Source organism: Falco naumanni, chromosome 5 (assembly GCF_017639655.2).
Source record: "Falco naumanni isolate bFalNau1 chromosome 5, bFalNau1.pat, whole genome shotgun sequence".
Classification (NCBI taxonomy): Eukaryota; Metazoa; Chordata; class Aves; order Falconiformes; family Falconidae; genus Falco; species Falco naumanni.
Window position 1 is genome coordinate 70492293 of NC_054058.1, and position 6000 is coordinate 70498292.

At 48.1% G+C, this 6000-nt stretch overlaps 1 protein-coding gene across 1 annotated transcript in view; it reads right to left on the reverse strand.

The window, feature by feature from the left end:
* Nucleotides 1-5740, reverse strand: part of GRM3 (glutamate metabotropic receptor 3) — a 113873-nt gene extending 108133 nt beyond the window's left edge. Inside the window, exon 1 of the mRNA XM_040596830.1 lies at nt 4990-5740. The gene's annotated coding sequence lies outside the window, so the exon portion shown is untranslated. The remainder of the gene's footprint in view (nt 1-4989) is intronic.
* Between the last annotated feature and the right edge of the window lie 260 nt (nt 5741-6000).

A 6000-nucleotide genomic window follows, 5' to 3' on the forward strand; every position in this document is an offset into this window, starting at 1 on the left:
CAGCTCTGCGGAGAAGGACCTGAGAGTGCTGGTGGGCAGCAAGCTGCCCGTGGGCCAGCAGTGTGCCCGTGGGGCCACGGGGCCAGTGGGATCCTGGGGGGCATGAGGAGGAGTGGGGCCAGGTGGAGGAAGGGGATCCTCCTGCTCTGCTCTGCTCTGGTGAGGCCACATCTGGAGTGCTGTGGCAAGTGCTGGGCTCCCCAGTTCCAGAGAGACAGGGAACTGCTGGAGATGGTCCAGCAGAGGCTGCGGAGGTGTTGAGGGGACTGGAACATCTCCCTGGTGGGGAGAGACTGAGAGAGCTGGGGCTGTTCAGCCTGGAGAATAGAAGACCAAGGGGGGATCTTACCAATGCATACAAACATCTTAAGGGAGAGTGCCAAGAGGATGGGGCCAGTCTATTTCAGTGGTGCCCAGTGACAGGACAAGGGGCAATGGGCGCAAACTGCAACACAAGAAGTTCCTTCTGAATATGAAGAAAACCTTCTCTGCCTTGAACGCTAGGACAGGCTTCCCAGAGAGGCTGTGGGGTCTCCTTCTCTGGAGACATTCAAACCCACCTGGATGTGACTGTGCAGCCTGGTCTGGGAGAATCTGCTTTAGCCAGGGTTGGACTAGATGGTCTCCAGAGGTCCCCTCCAAACCCGACCATTCTGTGATTCTGAGATTTTCAAGTTTAGGGTCATCAATGTTATCAAGGTCAAGCCACTTGTGAGACTTTAAAATGTTCTGAAGGAAGGCTGCCTCAGTAATTGGGGTCAAGACCATGCCTTCACATGCTGATAAGTTGGGTCTTAGAAGGTTTAGGAAAGCTGTTACACTGCTACTTTTTTTTTTGAGACAAGCTATTGATTTACATGAGGAGCCCATATGTTCCTATATAAGCAGTACAATTGCTGACTACATAAAAGCTCCCATAATCTCAGCAGCGCTATGAACAATAGCATAATAGTTCCTACAACATCATTTTATATTTGAGGCCCAATATGAGATAAAAGCAATATAGTTCTACAGCCTTTTTCTGTGTAATTTGCTATAGCTCTCGTAAAATTATGTTCTTTTTGATTTTAATAGTGATTTGCCTCCTATGAAAATTTGCTGCATTGCTTTGGAAAGACAGCTAGAAACAAAGCAGTATATTCCTTGCAGTATTTTAAAAAACCTGAATATCCCTGAAATAAAATGTCCAAAACCCTCGGAAGACAATAGGTCAGCCAGCAAATTCATTGAAGTCACACAGTGATTCTGGGCTCACCTGAAAAAAGAATGAATTACACTAATCTGTAATAGTTAAAACACTTCTAACAATGAACTGTGGTTTTGTCTCAGTGGAAATACCTGACAATTGCACTGAGGCTGTTCCTAGACATCATTGTGCCCAGGAGGAAATCCTATTTTTTTGTCATTTTATTCCTACTGCTAAAATAAACTTAGGATTTTCAAACAAATCTGTATTTTCATAAAATGAAATGCATCCCAGATTTTTCTGCCAGTGAAGGGCTAGATTATCACAGTGAAAGTTGGCCTTATTAAGTTCACAGCCAGAGGCAGTCACAGGCAGAGATTTAGGAAGATGGTACCAGCCAAAGACTATGCTCTTTCTCTGCCACTTTTGGAGCCCAGGTCCACCACAGTTGTGCTCTGGACGTTCAGAGCTGCCTGCGGGAGCAGGGTGGCTAATCACCCTTCTGGTCACCCCTTCTCTCTGGCTGCGGGTACCCCTCCACTGCAAATGCAAATCACCTAGGGATTAAAGCACAACCTTATTCTCCACACTAGTAGGGAGCGAGAAGACAATCTTCTCTTCAACTCTTTGACCTGGACTAAGTTCCTGATTAAGCTTTAAACCAGCTGTCAGTTTTATACCAACAAACAGAAAAAAAAGCCAGTCAGCATTACATGATCTTCTTCACAAGAGCTTATATAGCTTACTGCAGTTATACATATTCACAGACTAACAGTAATGCTGGCTGATCCTGGAGTGTGTCAAACATCCCCGTCCTGTTCTGTGACATCCTGAGAGTGATCGTGCACCTAGCATTTTATCAACCTGAAAAATTCTTACTAACTGCTTGATAGCTATACTACAAGTTGGAGAAAACAAGGTGCAGAAATCCTGATAAATATTTTATGGGGCTTTGGAAACAACTTTCAAAAACTGAATGGAGAGTGAAGTCCCTTCTACAGGATGCTGTTGGCAAGTTAGACAGGCTTAGACAGGGTCTCACACTTCGTAAAAGCTCTAGGTTGGATTCTCAAATCACACTGATAAATCAGATTTTTGTTGGGTACACACTTCGTGCGACCCTACTGGATTCTTGTGGACCAACAAAGAATTTAAGCCACCAGATTTAAAGGTAAAATTGCAATTTGACCCTGGCGTAAGTGACATTAGAACCAGGCCATTCAGGTCTTATAGTATTCTATATGGGACTGTGCAAGCTTTAGAATAATTTACGCTCTGTAGGACAACTCCACAGGAGAGTTGTGTTTGCACAAAACATCCAAATAGCTCTTTCTTTAAGTGCCGGTATATCTCCTCACACTTTCTTAAATTCCAGATTCAGCTCCACTTATGTAACACAGACTACTGAACTGAATGATACCACTATTTGTAGTGCATTTCTTTGCTTTTGGCTTTCCAGTCTGATTTAATACTTTGCTTTGTCATAATTTAATTAAGTATAAAGACATTAAGCGAATCCAGAAAGATACCTTACCTCTGCATCTTGCTTTAGATTCACTCTTTCAGTGATAAAATTAGAATCTTACTCCTAGACAAGTCGTCAACATTTGCCTAAAAAACTATTTGTAGAAGCTTATAAGTAGGTCATCAGCACAAGTAACCCAGACGAACATCCACAGTGATTAGAAAAGCATCTCAGCTCTGGGACGAAAGTCTTATTTTAATGTACTTGATACAAATGCCATTTTTCTTGGTTTTAGCTTTGGAACAGTAAAGCAATTGGTGGCTTTTCTATTTTGAAGTGTGTTTAGTGTTTTATATGTAATGCAGGACTCCAGCAATACTGAGAGTAGCAGTGGACGGCATCCTTCTTTAAAAAAAAGCAATGAGCAAAATAACCACAGGAATTAAAAGTATGAAACACTCTAACAGAAAACAAATTAGCTTGCACTGCTTTTCAGGTAGTAAGTTTATTAGGAAGGATTGCATGTATTGTTACTGATTTCACTCAAAGAGTGAACATTACAAAAGTACAATTATCCTATTACCCTAATTGTGAGTAAAAGTCACCTAATATGTAATTTTCCCCAATATAACTGGGGATGTCGTATTTTCTTGTAACACTTGCATTTATCTACATAAACAACAGCAAAAGGTGTCACAATGATTTAGCTGTATCTGAAGAAAATGAAAAAAAGTCATTTTCCTAAAACATGTATTTGATCAGGTGGGTTATGTGCTTTTCAAATTGTTTTCATGCATATTTAATCAATGTGAGACATATGCAAGCTGAAATAAGTAAAGGTCTGTGTCCCAGGCTGTTCAGTTTCAGAGTCTTCTGATTGAGATTCTTTAAAGCTGAATTAATTATTTTTAAAAATGAACTAAAATAACCTTCAGCAGGTGGCATAAACCGAGAAAAAGCCAAAGAACTCACAAACTGCCAGCAAACACTTAGTTCAGTTCAATACAGTATCAGTAAGATACCTAGTTTTTCAAGAATTGCTTGTTTTTTATCAAGATTGCTGAAAAACTGGGATGTATGGGTAAAATGATGTATGGAAATACTACAATAACCTGGGGGGGAAAGCCCCCAAATCCAACGCCCCCTACCCCCCACCCCTAAATCCTCCCTACACACTGGCATAGAGAGACACTTTGTCACACCCACATGTGTATCTCAGCAGATATGTGTGCCTGGCACACACAGAGATGAAAGATACGTACCCACACACCTCTAGGTCTACACAGAGTAAAATAAACACTGTCTAGGAATGAAACCACATTCCTATGGATTTATACATATAACGCATCTTTGTGCATCCAAGCAAACATAAGCATAGATACACACATGTACACACCCAGAGACATAGGAACACAGGCAAGGCACATACATGGGCACAAGCAACTCTAGAAGCACACACATATACCTATACAGCTAGACGAATACTCACATGGACAGATAGTTACACAGACATACATGAGGAACAGTTTACATTGTCTCTATCATCCCTGCTAATTTCTCCTTTCTTTTTGAAGCCTTCCAATTTTAGGATCCTGGAGTGAGCCAGGTCCCTGCAGGGAAGATACCTCAGGAGAAGCAAAGCACTTCCCGTTTCTTTAAGGTTTCTTCCCCACCTTCTCCCCCTCTCCAGCAGCAGCAGATCCAGGGAGATGAGCTAGGTACCCAGCACGGCTCTCCCAGCTGCTGGGTTGGCACTCTCCATCCCACCTTATGAAGGGTATAGGACGGCAAGCTAAAGATCTCCTCGCTTCACCCCCAAAGCCTGCCTCTGCAGGAGCAGAAACCTCTGGGCAACATCTGGACACAGCTGCCTTGCCTTGGGCGAGCTAGCCCCCTTTCTCCACCCCTACCCCCTACCCCACTACCCCCCCCTGCCAGCTGCAGACTACAGGGGTCCCCCTGTACCCTACCTGCCCTCTGCAGGTGTGAAAGCCCTGCGCCCCAGCCCCAGCTTCTCCTGGCCCCTGACTCCTGTCAGCAAACCGTTTCGCAAACCACCAGCTCCAAACTTTTTCCCTGGCTGCACAACCCGCAGTCCTCCGGGCAGCGGCTGCAGCTTCTCCGGAGGGCAGGATGGGGGTGGTGGGGGTGGTGGTGGGGGGGGGTGGGTTGCGGGCTGCAGGGACCCGAGATGCTGCAGGGTGTGAAATGTGAGGACTGGGATATGGGATGCAGGAATGTGAGGACCGCGATGCACAGCTCCGAGATGCCAGGATGCAGGGAGCAGGATGTGGGATGAAGGGACCCAGACCCGGGATACCAGCCCCCAGCTCCTTACCGTGCAATGAAGGTAGGTCCTGGCGAGGGTCTCCAGCTGCTCCCGGGCATCGCGGGCCTCTGATGTGCTCGTTAAACATCCACCGGGGAATCTCAGCCCCCAAACTTGTGTGAGCTGCTTCCGTCTGGGAACAGTCACGCTTTCTCCCCCCCACCTTGGATCGGATCCCGATGGAAACTCATCAAGGCCTCCTAAGCGGTCAGAGGTAAGGCTGGGAGGGAAGGGGGAGAAAAAGGAGGGCAACGGGAGGGAGAGACTGCGATTAGCAAGCGATGGCCCCCTTCTCTTCCCCTCTCCTCTGGAGCACACGCTTCCCGTTCCTCCCAGCAACTTCGGCTCTCCTTGGCCAGGCAGCGCCTGGTACCAGCTCTGTCAACTGGGGGCCCTTTTCGCAGCCTCGCATCTTTCTAGATTTCCTCTGCTTTCCGGGCAAAGGGGGTTGGTGCAAAGCTTTAGATTAGGAGGCGACCTAGAGTTGCAAAGACAAGGAGGGAGAGCCGGCTGGCATTTGCAGACTGCTTCTCCCGGTGCTCGGGGCGTGCGGTAGCTCTGCAGCCGGCGCTGCGCGGAGGGGCTGCCTGAGGTTTATTCCTACCGTTTATTCATTTACTGCTTTTTCTAGGTCTAACTTTGAAGCTGGTTGCCGCTGTCGGCGCGGCGGGCAGCGAGGCTGTGGCGAGGAGCGCTCGGACGGAGGCAAGCCGCCGTCCCCATGCTGCGGGGCTGCGCTCCCGCGGCTGTTTAACTGCGTGGGCAGGAGCGCAGCCCGGTCCCGGGGGGGAGGACGCGGGGCCGGGGCGGGGGGGAGGTGGTGGGGAGGGCATGGGACACGGGGACGCTGCTGTATCCTGGCAACTCCGCATCCTTGCCCCGAGCATCCTTCCCCCAGCGCCGTGATTGGACGGGGCCGGAGCCGGGGGGGGGGGGGGGGGGGGGGGGGGGGAGGGGGGGGGAGCGGGGGGGCGGGCGGGGCCGGGACGCCCCTCCGAGGATGCTGCGCTCTGGCACTGC